At 43.4% G+C, this 18,096-nt stretch overlaps 1 protein-coding gene across 1 annotated transcript in view; it reads left to right on the forward strand.

Moving 5' to 3' along the window:
* The window catches only part of TNFRSF11A (TNF receptor superfamily member 11a), a 134,686-nt gene that overhangs the window by 60,232 nt on the left and 56,358 nt on the right, over window positions 1-18,096 (forward strand). The gene's annotated exons all lie outside the window — the stretch shown is intronic.

Raw genomic sequence — 18,096 nt, forward strand, 5'->3', positions numbered from 1 at the left:
GAAAAGAGGCGCAAGATGAAAACAGTTACTGCTGCACTCAACAAAGCACAAATTAAATACCGCTGGGGTTTTCCCTTTAAACTTCTCGTGCTTCATAATGGAGTTAACCATATAGCAGTCTCTCCTGAAGATGGCCTTCGCCTTTTACGCAAGCTTGGACTACAAACACCGCTTGCCAGCTTCCCTCCAAAACAACCCACCCGAGCGTTATCTCACACCCGGACGCCTAAGAAATCGCAAGCTAGAGGCAATTCTCCCAGGGCCCTAGATTCCCAGACGCAAGAAGAAGGTGAACTTAATTCTTCACAATGAACCTACTCTTTCCATATCTCTTTATGACTATATTAATATTTTCATGAGGAGTGCCTTTTTTGATTTTTGCTTTCTTTCATCTCATTATGTTTTTTACCGGTCTCTGGCCCCGGTTACCGGTCTAATCTTTACTTACAACCTATCCTATTTTTGCACCGCAATGTTATCAAAGGCTAACTTCCAAGCTTGGTTCCCGAGCTTTGTGGTTCCCCCCCTCGGCTGTGGGACTTTTCTTTCAGTCGTTGAATTTCAGGACAATTTTCTTCCAATAAGGTTGAAATTGGACTTGAAAACCTACTGTACTTCTGTGTTGCCACTTAATACGGTATTCTGTTCGATATTCTATGTGCATACTTTCAGTTCATTATCTTGCCGTCCAGTGGATAAAAGTTAAAATGTTATGTACCTGTCTAGTTATGGGCTTATTGATGTACGTCCCCAGTGCAACTTGTTCTAATGTATCTTTCTTTTTTGATAAGCTTCTACCAGTTATTCCCATCCTGATAAGATCTTCAAGATGGCACCATCATTACATCAGTTATTTTATGCTAGCGCTTGAAACGCTGATTAAATGACTCTAACAATACTTACACATAATGTGCAAGGCCTTAATTCACCAACTAAAAGGAGGAAGGCATTTAAACAATATAAGCAACTACAAGCAGATGTTCTGTTTCTGCAAGAAACACATTTTATGAAAGATCATTGTCCCTCCTATTTTGATAAAGCTTACACTAAGGCCTATTTTACTACTTATCGAAACAAAACTCGTGGTGTTGCCATCTTCTTTAAAAACTCAGTGATGTTTGACTGTATCAAGGTCTTTAAAGATCCTGAGAGTAGGTTTTTGATTGTGAAAGGGGTTTTGGGAGGAAAGGAAATCACTCTATGTAATATTTATGCACCACATACAAACCAAGCTAGTTTTTTCAAAGGGTTATTCCAACATTTGGAGGCTTTTCACTCACCCCATTTAATTTTAGCCGGAGATTTTAATGCAGTAAGTAACCCCCTGACTGATAGAAGTAGGCTTACAGAGAGCAGCAGAACCTTTCCTAAATCTCTAAACACTGCCTTACGCTCCTCTCAGCTAACAGACTTGTGGAGAGCTTTTAACCACTTGATGACCCACCCTTTACCCCCCCTTAAGGACCAGCGCTGGTTTGATTGATCTGTGCTGGGTGGGCTCTGCAGCCCCCAGCACAGATCAGGGTGCAGGCAGGGAGATCAGATTGCCCCCCTTTTTTCCCCCCTATGGGGATGATGTGCTGGGGGGGTCTGATCTCTCCTGCCTGCTGTGGGTGGCGGGGGGGGGGGCACCTCAAAGCCCCCCTCCGCGGCGAAATTCCCCCTCCCTCTCCTACCTGCTGCCTCCCCCTGGTGTTCCGGGCTGCACAGGACGCTATCCGTCCTGTGCAGCCAGTGACAGGATGTGGTCTGTCACATGGCGGCGATCCCCGTCCGCTGATTGGCCGGGGATCGCCGATCTGCCTTACGGCGCTGCTGCGCAGCAGCGCCGTACAAATGTAAACAAAGCGGATTATTTCCGCTTGTGTTTACATCTAGCCTGCGAGCCGCCATCGGCGGCCCGCAGGCTATTCACGGAGCCCCCCGCCGTGATTTGACAGGAAGCAGCCGCTCGTACGAGCGGCTGCTTCCTGATTAATTAGGCTGCAGCTGGCGACGCAGTACTGCGTCGCTGGTCCTGCAGCTGCCACTTTGCCGACGCACGTTATGAGTGTGCGGTCGGCAAGTGGTTAATATGGGGGATAAATCCTATACGTACTATTCCCATCCTCAGAACACCTATGCCAGGTTAGATTATTTAATGCTCTCTCCTATACTATTAGCTAACGCCTCTGCTTCAGAAATTCATTCCTGCGTTTGGTCTGACCATCAGATTGTTGGAGGTACTTTGAGGAATTTGGGAACACCTTTCTCAATTGAGAATTGGAGACTTAACGATCTCCTTCTCCAAGATGCTTGTATTGTAAGTGATCTACACCAAGCACTTGAGGAATTTTTTATCCTAAATAACAATGGAGAAGTGTCTATAGGCACTCTCTGGGCCTCGCATAAGGCCTTTATTAGAGGGAAAATTATCCAATTGGCCTCTCGGCGCAAGAGGACAAGACTCTCTACCATTACTCGCTTGACCTCTGAACTCTCTGCTCTATATAAATCTCACTCTGCTTCACACGATAGAGATTTATTGGCAACTATTAGAGAAAAACGCCAACTTTTGAACGATCTACTATCTGAGAAAACTGAAAAAGCCTTAAAATTTACCAGAGCTAAATTTTTACTATATGGCAATTCTGCTAGCACCATGTTTGCTAGAAAACTTCAACAGTTCCAGAAAGCCCCTCATGTCTACAAGCTTCAAAACAGACATGGCGCTAAAGAATCGAGACCAGCCTTGGTAATGAAACTTTTTGAGGATTACTATAAGAAGCTGTTTGATTTTTCCTCTAAATGTCAGCCTAATGAAATTGATGATAGGCTTGCCAACTTACCTATCCCAAAGCTTACCACTGAGCAATCTGATGGTCTCAACCAGCCAATCACCACCCTGAAAATTTCCAATGCTATCTCCTCTCTCAAAAATACCAAAGCCCCAGGCCCAGACGGTTTCTCTGGTCTATACTTTAAAACTTTCGACAAAATACTTATCCCCCAACTTAAAACTTTGTATAATTCTGCCCTTCAAGGCTCTAAATTTCCCTCTGAACTCACCCAAGCTTTCGCATCATTAATCCCCAAACCCCACCTTGATCATACTCAACCACTAAACTTTCGCCCAATTTCACTAATCAATAATGATGCTAAAATTTTCTCCAGAATAATGGCCAACCGCTTATCCTTAGTAGCACCATATCTGGTCTCCCCACAACAATCAGGTTTCATTCCTCAACGTCAAACTATTGATAACACCAGGTTAGGTTGTAACATCCTACAAGATGCTAGGCTTTCAGACGAGAGGTTTTTAATGCTTAGCTTAGATCTACGCAAAGCCTTTGACTCTGTCTCATGGCCCTTCCTACATAGAGTTATCTCCCATATCAGCATTTTTGGCCCCTTTACTAACGCCATTTTGGTTCTTTACAACAATCCTCACGCCAAATTAAGGATCCCGGGAATTCTATCTGAATCCCTACCAATTAAACGTGGGACGAGGCAAGGCTGCCCTCTTTCTCCCCTTTTATTCTCATTAGCTATAGAGCCCTTATCGATTGCTATTCAGAATAACTCTGATATCAAAGGCTACCTACATGCTAACCAAGAGCATAAAGCAATTTTTTATGCTGATGATGCCCTACTATTTTTAACACAGCCTATTACCTCTATGCCCACTCTTTTTCAGCTCTTGGATCACTTTGGTAGACTATCAGGCCTTAAGGTTAACGTGCACAAATCACAAGCGATGGCAGTGAATCTTCCTCCCAAAGTAATTAAACTTTATCAGGCAAACTTTGAATTCAAGTGGATGTCCACTGAGTTATCATATTTGGGTATTAACCTCACCTCTGACTATAATCGCTTAGTTAATGCAAACTATCTCCCATTATATAGATCTGTGCAGAATACCCTCAGGAACTGGAACCTGTACAAAGTGTCTTGGCTGGGTAGGATTACTGCCATTAAAATGGTTATCTTGCCCAGATTACTATATTTGATGAGAGCCTTACCCCTAAACCCCGGCCGCACCCTTATAAATAAGTTTCAGAGATTGATTAACAAATACATATGGGCAGGCAAACCTGCCCATTTTAAGAATATCTACCTGTATCGCAAAACGGCTGATGGAGGTGTTGGAGCACCTAACCTCTGGTTTTATTTCCTTTCCACTAGATTTGCTCAGACCCTCCATTGGTTTAATGATCAGTCTACAAACCTATGGGTGAACTTTGAGAAAGAGTCAATACTACCTTTTAATATTATTTCTGTTCTCTATTTGGAAACCTCTTGTTTGAAGGAATTTAAAAGCAAAAACTTAATAGTACACGAAAACCTTGCCCTTTGGTATACTTACAGGTACAAGCTCAAACTTTGTTCACCAAAACCCCCTAGGCTATCCTTCATTGGGCACCCTAACTTTACTCCTGCATTTCGAGATAGCTCATCCTTTTCATGGTGGATTAACAATGGATTTACTAACTCAAACCGATTTTGGATTGGGGGTAAATTTGTCTCTTTTGAAATGCTGAGATTCACAAAAGAGCTACCATGGTTCCAATATTTTACATATACATAGCTACGTCACTTCTTTACTCAGGCCTCCAGTCCCGAGGGTCTCACAAACCGCACTTTCTATGAAAATTTGTTTCTCTCCTCCACTTAAACCACGGGAGCTATCTCTCGGATCTACTCCCATCTAATTACTTATAATATTGATACTAAAACTAAATATATGCTAGAGTGAGAAGTAGAACTTCAAATTACATTCGAACCTCAAGATTGGCTTAAAATTTGGGATAATCTTCAAATGGCCACTAAAACTCAAGCAATCAAAGATACTGCTATGAAAGTTGCCACTAGGTGGTATAGGACTCCACTCAAACTTAATAAAATGTTCCCTTCAATCTCCCCACTTTGTTTTCGCGGATGTCAAGAAGAAGGCTCCATATTGCATATTTTCGGGAGCTGTCCCTTAATCACGGTTGTATGGGATAAACTCAGGACTGGACTGCAATCTCTCATAGAAAAAGAGGTTGAGCTAACAGCCTCCCAAGCTTTGCTTTTCGCCCCCAATCCTAGAATCCCTCGTAAGTGGAAAAGAGTGGACTGTGTATTTATTTGCTCTGTTCTATGGATGATTGCTAGAAACTGGAAAAGGTTGGAGACCCCATTTGGCCAAATTTTAACTAGAGTTGAAGATGTTCGCACTATGGATCTCATCCATCACTCATTACACCATACCTTGCCCAAATTTCACTATAACTGGGATGACTGGTCTCTCTCTAAAATGTTCATGGATGCTTAATATTATAAACAGATATTATTCACTGGGGACGTACCCAATTGCCCAATTACTCCTTTTTCTCTTGTTTATTTAGGCTGACTACTAGTCGGGCCTCTGTCATTAGGCATAATTTTGAGCATGCTGTATTAATATCTGTCAATAGTTATATTTATGTTTTCAGTACAATCATTATCTTTTGACTTACTATTGGCATATTTGCTAACTTGTTGTTGTTCTATTAAGCTTTCGCTAATAAAACTTTTGTAAAAGAAAGATCCAAGATGTACAGTGATATGGTCAATGTCTAGTATTACGGCTTAGCAACAGAAAGAAAGACCACAAATCTAGCACTCTTGGCTTGCAGCGCTGGTTCCCTGGTTTGTATCCAAGCTAAGGACCTATCTGCACAAAGTTTGTATGTTCTCCCAGTGTCTGTGTGGTTTTCCTCCAGGCACTCAAATTTCCTCCCACATTCCAAAAACATACAGATAAGTTACTTGGCTTCTCCCTAAATTGCCCCTAGACTACGATACATACACATATGACTATGGTAGGGATATGGTAGGGATTAGATTGTGAGCCCCTCTGAGGGACAGTTAAAAAGAAACTCCGACCAAGAATTGAACTTTATCCCAATCAGTAGCTGATACCCCCTTTTACATGAGAAATCTTTTCCTTTTCACAAACAGACCATCAGGGGGCGCTGTATGGCTGATATTGTGGTGAAACCCCTCCCACACGAAACTCTGAGGACCGTGGTACTCCTGGCAGTTTCCTGTCTGTGAACCTTGTTGCATTGTTGGAAATAGCTGTTTACAGCTGTTTCCAACTGCCAAAAAAGCATGCAGCAGCTACATCACCTGTCAACAGTAAAAATGTCACCATGTAATAAATGTCAGAATGTAAATCAGGGATTTAAAAGATTTACAATGGGCAAACACTGACTAAATCATTTATACATAATTATTGTAAAAATGAAGCACTTTTTTATTACATTATTTTCACTAGAGTTCCTCTTTAAGTGACTCTGTACTCAGTAATTATAATAATAAAATATTTATTGTCAATTAGTGCAAATATATACAAATGAGCAATGACAAATCCCTACAGTGACACCAACATAAGACACAGCAATCCTAACTAACTAACTATACAAAACATACTATTATATATTATATATATATATATTATATTATATATACAGACAAGACGGAACAGCAGACAAGAGCAAGGCAAATTAGAGTGAAAGCAAGTGGAGAACAATAGCCAGGAGGTCAGATTAGAACAGAGCTTTTCAGAGCAGGAAGCAAAGAGCAACCAGGATAGCCAAGCTGAACTGAGATTCTGGCAAGGTTCTGAGGTGGGTGGATCCTTAAATGCAAATAAAAAAGGTGAGGTCATGTTGAATAATTGTCCAAAATGAGTTGCATGAAGGCCCCCTGCTGGTGAACACTGGACGTACTGTCTTCCAGAACAGAGAACAACTAGCAGGTAAACTGAGAAACTGCAGGCAAACTACCGTACAAACTCGCAAGCAAGCCGACCCGCATATAAGCCGACCCCCCAACTTTTACCTGAAAAACAGGAAAAAATGATTGACCCTCATATAAGCCGGGGGTTGGAAATGCTGGCCTTGTGATCCCCCCAGTGTGTCCCAGTATAGCTAGTATAGTGCCCAGTATGTGTAGGTAGTGCCTCAGTATAGCTAGTGTAGTACCCAGTATAGCTAGTATAGTGCCCAGTATAGCTAGTAAAGTGCCCAGTATTGCTAGTATAGTGCCCAGTATAGCTAGTATAGTGGCAAGTATAGTGCCCATTATAGCTAGTATAGTGGCCAGTACAGCTAGTAAAGTGCCCAGTATAGCTAGTAAAGTGCCCAGTATAGCTAGTATAGTGCTCAGTATAGCTAGTAAAGTGCCCAGTATGGCTAGTAAAGTGCCCAGTATAGCTAGTAAAGTGCCCAGTATAGCTAGTATAGTGCTCAGTATAGTTAGTATCATGCCCAGTATAGCTAGTAAAGTGCCCAGTATAGCTAGTATAGTGCCCCAGTATAGCTAGTATAGTGCCCCAGTATAGCTAGTAAAGTGCCCAGTATAGCTAGTATAGTTCCCCACTATAGCTAGTATAGTGCTCAGTATAGGTAGGTAGTGCTCAATATAGCGTCCCAGTGTGGGTAGGTAGTGCCCCCCCACCCCCACAGCCGCCGCTGCTATTACCTTACGTGGCGGCTTCCTCTATTCCCCTCTCCGTCTCCTGCTCGCCCCGTGTAAATAATTCACAGCAGCTCGCCCCACGGCGGCTGCTGTGTGATGAGAGAGGAAGCCGTAGAGATAGAGAGGCTTCCTGTGGTGGCGATGTGTATCGCCGTTACTATGGGAACCGCTCTCTACAGCGGGCAAGCTGCTGTGAATTATTTACACGGGGCGAGCAGGAGACGGAGAGGGGAATAGAGGAAGCCACCGGGTAAGCTAATAGCAACGGCGGCCGCGGGGGGCTATCGCGGACCAACGACTCGCAAGCAAGCCGACCCCCCAACTTTTGGCCCACTTTTTGGGGGTCAAAAATTCGGCTTGCTTGCAAGTATATTCGGTAATATCCATGAGGGGTTGCAAAATGCCTCCTGTTGATGAGCAGAGGTACAACCACATAGAGCAGGATTCCTAACAGGGCTGTGGAGTCGGTACAAAAATCATCCAACTCCGACTCTGACTCCGACTCCAAGAACCCAAAATGGCTTCAACTCTGACTCCTTAGTCTAATACTTACCAGGGCTGTGGATTTGAAACAAAAATCTTCCGACTCTAACTCCTCGGTTTATGAAACCTCTGACTCCGACTCCAGGTTCCCTTAAATTGCTCCAACTCTTCGACTCTGATTCCATCTCCGACTCCACAGCCCTGATTCCTAATATCTAACATATCCTAGTCAGAAAGAGCTGTAGCACCATAATGGCTCATTGCAGAGAATGTGCTCCTAAATGTAGAATGAAAAAAATACCTCAAGTCAGAAGGGTGGCACTGTAAATTGTTAATTGATTTGATGGTTTTCTCATTTGTTTTATCTCTAATTTTAGCCATAATTATGACAGTATCTTTCAAAACTTCTTATATTTTAGACACGCCTTTGCCTATAAAGTTGGCTTTTGCAACGTTCAGGAAATAAAATATGTCCAGCCAAGTCTCATGAGTTGGACAGGAAGGCTGTACCACAAGACAGTTTGTGCTGACCAAGATGTAACCTGTGTCTCTTTGTGGTATTACATATAAGGAATAGCTGAAATGTTTTGGCATATATATAAAACAGCTCTAAACGGTCTTTGAATTCTATTTCAGAATCAGAATCAGTTTTTATTTCGCCAAGTACAGCAAGAGCCATAATCGGAATTATTTGTGGTACACATGGCATAGACAGAGTGAAGACATAGTAAAGACATACAACACATACAGTTTGAAATGCAGTAATCAGATATACAGACAGTGATGGCGGTAAACGCTAGTAGAAGGCCTCAGTTTCCGGATAAGAACCGAGGGAGGCAGCGACGGGGACCAGCTGACCGACCCGTCATTTACGAGTGCAGGCCGGACCGGGGAAGGTCAGAGTTCAGTGACCGAACGGCTTGGGGGAAGAAGGTGTTCTTCCGCCTGGTGGTTTTGGATGCTATAGTCCTGAAACGGCGGCCCAACGGGAGGAGCTTGAAGTAGTGGCTGCCAGGGTGAGAGGGGCACGGGAGATCATGGTGGCCCTCTTCCTCAATCTAGCGGAGTGGAGGAGATCAAGAGGTGGAAGAGGGGACCCGATGATTCTCTCTGCATCAGCTATGACCCTCTGCAGTTTATGTTTATCACTGGCCGTTGCGCCCGTGTACCAAACAATGACTGAGGAGCAGAGGATGGATTCTATGGTGGCAGTATAGAAACTGACCAGCAGCTCCCGTGGCAACCCGAATCTCTTCAGTTGGCGCAGGAAGAACAGCCTCTGCTGGGATTTCTTTTGAATTTTAGTGGTGTTTTGCCCCCATTTGAGGTTATTGGTGAGAGTCGTGCCGAGGAACCGAACCGATGACACCATAGAGACTTCTGTTCCTCCAATGAGGACAGGTAGGAGGGGGGGAGGGTTCCTCCTGAAGTCTACAACTAGTTCAACTAGTATTTAAATAAGAACATAAAAACTATGTTTAGTGAAACTGTTGCCAAGGAAAGCGTTGATGCTGCCCATAGAGGAGATCCAGTCTCTTCACTACAGTAATGTGTACTGTGACATCTTTAATTTGGTGCAATATTTTTGGTGAGGAATTTTAATCATGATGGGCATTGCAGTTTTTAGTCTTGATAGAGGTTTACGTGGTTGGCCCACCTGTCCAAGTTGTGTCCCTTCCCTCATTTGCAACCACCTTACGTGTTTCTGATTCTAACTGGCGTTTGTATCTTTTCCACCTTCCTGTTCATCACTTGATGATGTGATAAGCCATTGTTTTCAAATTATACTTTATTAAAAGTTTATGTTTTAATAGTACCGTTATAGAGGGCTTTCTTATCATTTGGTTAAATGTTATTTTTTTGCTGTCCCTTCACCCTTATTTGGACATCATGAGATCGGTATGCATTCTAGTCAAGCTTTTAATGTTTTGGTTAGCAATGGAGTTTTCCGAGGCTTCTTTCACTAAGCTCACTGTCACTGAAAAGGTGCCAGATGGTACAATCAAACATTGACGAGCTCTGACATTGTTATTCAGTTTGTAACTCTTCAAAAGTTGTCCTTGGCTTTATGTCTACCATTCTCAATACCCTCGTGCCCATTTTGTGGTGAATTTTCCTCCTGCGGCCTCCTTCCGAGATATTTGCTATAGTCCAATGGACACTAAACTTCTTAAAGGGAACCTGAGAGGAATACAATTTAAAAATAGAAAAAGGCTTTTATACATACCTGGGGCTTCTTCCAGCCCCATAAGCCTGTATCGCTCCCACGCCGCCATCCTCCGCTTCCTGGAACCTCCGGTACCGGGCCCGTCACTTCCGGCGGACGCGGCCAATTGTCCGTATCACAGGGTTTCCCTCCATACCCGTACGCATGCGGCTGCGCAGTAGGCAGCCTCATGCGTACTTGTATAGAGGGAGCGCCGTGTGATGTGGAGAATCGCCCGCGTCCGCCGGCCGACTGGCGGACTAGCGGCAATGACGGGACCCGGTACCGGCGGATCCAGGCAGCAGAGGACGCCGGCGTGGGAGCGATCCGTGCGTATGGGGCTGGAGGAAGCCCCAGGTATGTATAAAAGCTTTTTTTTAATCATCTCTGGTTCTCGTATTGTTGTCACAGGAACATTAAGTTACTTGGAGATGGTCTTATAACATTTGCTTTTAACATGCTTGTCACTCTTTTACATTCTCTGGTCCTTGTTCAATGTAGAACAAAAAATGACAGCAACCAGCAGAGTGACAACTTTTCTCCATTTAAATAATATGAATAGTCGACTGCACAACTGCAGATGTGTGGGTTTATAATTAAATAAAGCAACTAGTTTGAAAAAAAAAATCACTCTAGTCCAATATTTTCAGGATCTTTTCTAAAGGTACCAACAAATGTCTCCAAGTCATTACAGAATAGTTTTGTATATGAACTGCTTTGTTTCACTCAATGCCATTTTGGCAGCAGGTATACTTGAGACAGTTGCTTTCCATTAATTTACAAATGTGCCCATGTCACCCATAATGAAATCAGTAATGATCAGAGGCGGTTGGCCCATGACACCAGATGAAGCAGGTTCATCAGACGGCATGGGCCCCGAAGCGGCATTGAGCCCTCCTCCCAAAGCCCCCCCCCCCTCCATGGCTGCCGCTCGTGTTACCTTCTGAGCTTGTGGCCGCTTCCTCTATGATCATCCCCAGCCGGGTCTCCCTTTCCTCTGTCATAGACCTGTCATGGCAGCGCGAGCCAGAGATGCTGTGAAGAAGAAGGAAGCAGGACAGTGGCTCCTTGTAGCGGTGAAATATATCGCTGTTACCAGGGAACCACTGCCCTGCTTCCTTCCTCTTCACAGCTGCCGCTGGTCGCGCTGCTTTGACAGTTCTATAATGGGGGAGGAGGGGCCGGCTGGGGACGATTATAGAGGAAGTGGCCACCAGCTCAGAAAGTAACACAAGCGGCTGCCACAGGGAGGGAGGGGGGAGCAGGCACTGGGAGCAATTATTCTACCTATAGCGGGGCAACTATACTACCTATACTGGGGCAACTATAGTACCTATACTGGGGGCAACTATACTACCTATACTGGGACAACTATACTGCCTATACTAGCTACCTATACAGGGGAAACTATACTACCTACCTATATTGGGGCAACAATACTACTTACCTATACTTGGGCAATTATAATACCTATACTAGGGCAGCTACTTATACAGGGGCAACTATACTACCTACCTATATTGGGGCAATTATACTACCTATACTGGGGGCAACTATACTACCTTTATTGGTGCAACTATACTACGTACCTATACTTGGGAAACTATGCTACCTACACTGGAGCAACTATACTACCTATACTGTAGGTAACTATGCTAGCTACCAATACAGGGGCAACTATACTGGAGGCAAATATACTAACTACCTATACTGGGGGGAAATTTACTAGCTACCTATAGTGGGGCAACTATGCTACCTATACTGGTGGCAACTATACCAGCTACCTATACTGGGGCAACTATACTGGCTATCTATACAGGGGGCAACAATATTGGCTACATATATATACTGGAGGCAACTATACTAGCTACCTATACTGAAGCAACTATACTGGCTACCTTTACTGGGGCAATTGGCTACCCTATACAGGGGGCACCTATACCTGGCTACCTACCTACCTATACTGAGGGTGAAAATTTTCGGGTGCTGTGCGATCATTGAAAAGGGGGGGCACATCCTCGCAAGTTTGCCTTGGCAGCAAAAAATCTAGAACCGGCCCTGGTAATGATAGTAATATGCTATTGGATTTCAGAGTCTGCACATATAGTAAACAATCATATTTTGTGACTGGCTTGCAAACAGCTTTCTAGACTAATAAATAGACCTCAATTATACAAAAGAGTACAAAGTAAAATCTTTATTTGCTCATATAGCTTTATACATTTATGTGTTTATCTCTTGGGGATAGTCTGCAGCTGGTAAAGTTGAATGTATAATAAGTTTACAAGACCACAATAATGTTTCTGTTAGGAACAAAATGAACACACTAGCATCTTTATGTAATGAGCACTTTGTACTTAAAAGCTATTAAATTATGAAGTAAATATTTTGAGATGTTAATGACAGTTACTGAAGTTAACCTCTGGAAATGTTTTATCAGATTCTTACCTAGTTGGGAAATTAAGAGCTTACTCATATTATATTGTATGTACCAAATAGTTTATTTATTTAGGGTCATATTTTACAGTGTAGAACAAAGACCCAGCCAGACATAGTCTTCGTGTGATGTATTCTATTATTCCATCCAATATCAAACAGGCATCTGTGCAGGATCAGTGGTGCAGTTCACTGGTAGTATGGGGAGAGGGGAAGAAGGAGGTGAGTGCAGGGCAGGTAAACGTGTGGACCTACAATTGCTTACAATTACAATTACTTAATTACAATTGCTTAATAATTACTACAGGAAGGTAGTACCAACTTTCCCAGGTGAAACAGCTGAGAATTACCTGTGCTTTTCTTGTCTTTTTGGACCAGACATAATAGTATTACACATGAAGACTGTGCCTAGCTGGTTCTTCGTGTGTTGTACTTTGCTGTTACTACTTCCCTTTTTTCGCAGAGCATATCATCTGATATCATCAGACTACATAAAAAAATTATCAGGCAAAAAAAAAAATGATTAGCGTTGCACCACTAACGCAAAAAATTGTATGCGTTAATTTTCCTGCACTGGTGGGAATGCGTGAAAATGTATGCAATGCGGCCCGCCGACCCCGAGGTCGGCCAAAATGAAACTAGCTGGCGGCGGGGGACTGGAGCAGCAGTGAGTGACTACCAGGGCACAGGATGGCTGCATGGGGCTGGTAGAAGCCCCAGGAAAGTGAAACTCATTTTTTTTTTTGCCTGATAATTCCTTTAAGGCAAGTGGATCAGATTAGAGGTGAGAACACTGGTCCATATAAACCAGTGTGTTACAGATTTAATTTCATCATCATTTCAGTTACTGTTCTGTGGAAGAATAGTAACTAGACTACCAAGGACAGCTATAACTGGGGATGGAGGGACTACTATAGGGCTGCACGATTTTAGAAAAAAATTGCAATTGCAATTTTTCTATCAAAAATTAGGATTTCGATTCTTTCCATGATTTTCTTCAAATCAAGCTTTAGCACTAAATTCACAATGCCCCAGTATAGTTTAGCCAGGTAGATGCCTCCAGTATAGTTGCCCCCAGTATAGGTTAGCTAGGTAGGTGTCTCCAGTATATGTAGCCAGTATAGTTGCCCCTGGTTAAGGGTAACTAGGTAGGTGCCGCCAATATAGATGCCCCATAGGTTAGCTAGGTATATGTAGCCAGTATAGTTGCCACTACTAAAGGTTAGCTAGGTAGTATAGGTTAGCCAATATAGTTGCCCCCAGTATAGTTAAGCTAGGTAGGTGTCTCCAGTATAGGTAGCCAGTATAGTTGCCACTAGTAAAGGTTACGAGGGAGGCTGTGGGGGATTCCGGAAGGTGAGTTGCGCCATGATTATACGTGGCGGGTTGCTGCGGGATGCGGAAAAACATACGCGTCAAAAAAAACCCAGCCGTTTTTACGATTACGGAATCTTCATGCCTCACACATTGCGGTTTCAATTCTAAAACAATTAATCGTGTAGCCCTAGATTACTAGACTCACAGAGACAGATATAAAGCAATAGGGTGACAACTAGACTAATAGGGTAAGTTATAAGGGGAGGGGGGACCACTAGGCTACCACGGAAAAATATATGGAGAGGAGGGGACCAATAGACCCCAGAGAAAGCTCCACTATACTCCAGGGAAAGCTGTAAATACGAGAGAGATGCACTAAATTGCAATGGGAAAGCTATTAAGGGGGGTGGTGCTATTACTATGGAAATACTGTTTAGCCTCTTCCTATAAACTCAACCATTGAAAGCACACCTTCTGCATAATAAAGCTAATAGCGCATAATAAAACTAATTATGCTTTCCATAAAACTTAGACATTTAGACATTTTTATTTCAGTACTAAGAGAAAAATTACGTAATGCACGAAAATATATTATTCAAAATTGAATGTAATCACCATTCATTGTAGCAGCACTATTTTACATTTATTATAAACTAGTGGACCTAAGCCCGTTTCAAAACGGGCTTTAGGTCTGTGTTGAAACCCCGCCTTCATCCCCTCCCCTCTCCTTCACTCCCCTTCCTTCCCTCTTACTCTCCCTGTGACCGCCACAGTCACTGCGCATGCGCGCACCCGTCGTGCACCTGCCGCACGTGCACACGTCGCCCGCCGCGGGCGCAGACGACCCGCTGTGCGCGCACGCACGCACACCGCCCACCCGTCCTCCCTCAGCTCTCCTCAGTCTCTGCGTCCCTCCCTGCACATGCGCAGTAGTGCAAAACACGGGACACACACACATACACACACACACTGGAAGTGCAGGGATGGGACGCAGAGACACAGGGGTTTTATTATAGTGGATAGCAACATTTAATGTGTGTCCACTATCTACAGTAGTGCTTTATATATTCTTTAAAATTAATAGGAATTGTATTTAAAAAAAATAAATAGGATATAAAATAATTGGGGGGGGGGGGGGGGGGTGTCTTGCACCCATACATATATAACATATATATCACTAAGGTTAAGAAAGCGCACACTTTGTTAAAATTATACTTTTATATAGAAAATAGGTGAAGGGGGATTCAGTTGCAGACGTAGAGGTGTCATACTCCGTTATGTTCCGAGCCTGGAAATCTTCAACCATTTTCTCAAAACACACCTGTTCAGAAAAGCCTATAATTTGCTATAGGTAGCATTGGAGGTTTACTGCCTCACCTGCTAACCCTTGTGTCTCCATCCCTAATGTCTCCAACCCACTACCTTCTAAATTGTAAGCTTGCAAGGGCAGGGACCTCCTCTTAAGCCCCATCTACACTATGGGACATTGCAGCGATCCGGCGGCTCGATTAGCCGCCGAATCGCCTCTTCCGCGTGCCCGCCGCGTCCCCGCTCGCCGCGCGTGCGCCGCATTCAATTCCCCGCTCGTGCCCGCTCGTCCTCGCCGGCGCCGCTAATCTTCCACTCGATTCCCTGCCATTGTCCCCTCGCGGGGAGCGAGCAGGGAATCGGCGGTGCGGAGATCCGTCCTGTCGGATCTTATCAATCGAGCCGCTGATGCGGCTCGATTGATAAGGAGCATCGCGGCCGCATCTACTCGTGTAGATGCGGCTTTAGTGTTTTTTTCTGCTTTAATCCAACATATGAACATATTTATTTTATTTTTATTTATTTAAGTATTAATATAGCGCCAACATATTACGCAGCGCTGTACAGAGTATATTGCCTTGTCACTAACTTGTACCGTTATTGCTGATGCCACAAACCACACATCACCTATGTATGTATTTGGGTTGCTGGATGTCCCCATAGTACACAGTTTTGAACCTGCTTCCTACTATTTGTTTTGTACTATGTAAAGCACTACGGAAGACATTGGCACAATATAAGTAAAAAATAATAAGTAATAAAAAAGTCTCTTTAATGTACAGTGCAATGACATCCCACAGAGGGAAGTGTAAATTGATGACCTGAGCAAACGATTGAAATAAGAAAAAAAAAACATACCATAAGCGCTTAAAGTAGGAAGGAAGGGTTTGACCTCTATAACTTGTGTGCTGTTTTGGTTCCTTCTGTCTGTATCTGTTTTTAGATGTAAAACAGGTTTTATTGCATTTATTACTTTCTTATGGTCTATATATAAATATACGTTCAATACTTCTCATCTGTTATAGCGCCTCTGGCTACTTTCTGCTTTATAGTATTGAATGTATGGGTCTATTGTATAGCTATGCAAAACAGTTTTTATGTTTCGGAGTCCCATATACTGAGGTAATTCCATGTCAGTATAGTACTGCGTAGCATAGGTCATACAATTAATTACTCCAAGACACCTAAATAACGGGTGCTCTGCAGTCACGGAGACAATTCATCTCCTAAGAAGTGGGCTAAATGGCACAGCTAAACTATGCACGATAGCATGACCTGCCCAAAGATGGTAAATTCCAAATTCCATACTTGTAACATTCAGATGTGAACAGGCTGATTGCAAGTGTGGTAACTTTAGTAACAAGATTTATATGCACAAGGCTTGGCACTTAGCAACTAAAGTACAAAAAAGTAAGTAAAAAAATGTATGTCAAACTTACCGTATTTGCTGTATTTTATTGCTTGCTGGAGTCTTAAAAAGTATTTTAATCTTTTCCGGACAGCCGTAGTTGTAATCTACGTCATGCTGATGGCTGTGCGACTCTGATAGGATTCAAGCCGTACATTCACGCTGTCCTCACCCTGTTACCTCGCTGCACCAGCTCACCCTGCTGTCACAGTGACAGCAGAGCTTCCGTATCTCGGTCACACCCCATGATTAATGTGAGCCAATCACAGGGCACAATAGGGAAAGGACATCTCTGGAACCATCTGGTCCCGAAAGGGTTAATAAAAAGGTGGGAAAATATCTCCTGGGAGATAACTCAGGAGAAAAGTTGATTGAATAAGAGCCATTGTAATTTATTAAATATTCCTAGAAGCCATATACCTAGCCTTCTTTAGCCCTGTACACACTGGGGATTTTCTGTCGCCCTGAGGGATCAATACACAGTCCCATGGGTGACAGTGCTAGTGACGTGTCTGTTGCTATGAGGGCGGAGGGAGAAAGAGCAGTGCACGATAAGGCAGATTCCCATGGGCAGAGAACAATGCGATTGGGCAGTGCTTGGGCGTCTGGGATCACTAAAGATCTGGAATGCTGTAGGCATTCTAGAGTCACTCACGATTCTTGGCCGAGGTAGCCTTTATCGTCCATTATGGCCGAGTTTCTCCAGCTTGTGTACATAGCTTCTGTCAGTGTAAGAAACTGAAATGTGTTAAAAGCTGAACTCCTGCAAAATGTAAAAGTTATCTTTTAATACAGTTAAACATTTTTGCATTTAGTAAAGAATGGATAAGTGTATGTAAAGTACATACGTTATAAATGATTATTATTATTTAGTATTTATATAGCACCAACATCTTCCGCAGCACTTTACAGAGTACATAGTCTTGTCACTTAACTGTCCCTCAGAGGAGCTCACAATCTGATCCCTACCATAGGCATATGTCCATTGTAGTCTAGGGACAATTTAGGGGGAAGGCATTTAACTTGTCTGTATGTTTTTGGGATTTGGGAGGAAACCCATGCAGACACAGGGAGAACATACAAACTCAGTGAAGCTAGTGGGACCCAGCCCTGCAAGGCAAGAGTGCTAACCACTACACCGCCATGATCTTTGCCTCAGCATCAGGTTCATGTAATGGTCTGCACAGCAGCAATCAGGCTGACAGAGGGAGGGCTACACCGTGAGACATTTTATTTTTGCACAGTACTGTCAAGCTACCAGTGTGACTTCTCAGTTTGCTGCTGCTCTATATTGTCTAGGCATAGGCTATGTGGCTGAACTGCAGAGTGAGAAAATTGAGGGAACAGAACTGCTTATGCTGGCTGTGCTCTGGCATTCAGCCATTTGTATAGCAGAACTGACTGAGGAGAATTACACACTGTTTGGTAATTGACATACAGTATTTCACAT

The sequence above is a fragment of the Hyperolius riggenbachi genome, chromosome 5, assembly GCF_040937935.1.
Source record: "Hyperolius riggenbachi isolate aHypRig1 chromosome 5, aHypRig1.pri, whole genome shotgun sequence".
NCBI classification, from domain to species: Eukaryota; Metazoa; Chordata; class Amphibia; order Anura; family Hyperoliidae; genus Hyperolius; species Hyperolius riggenbachi.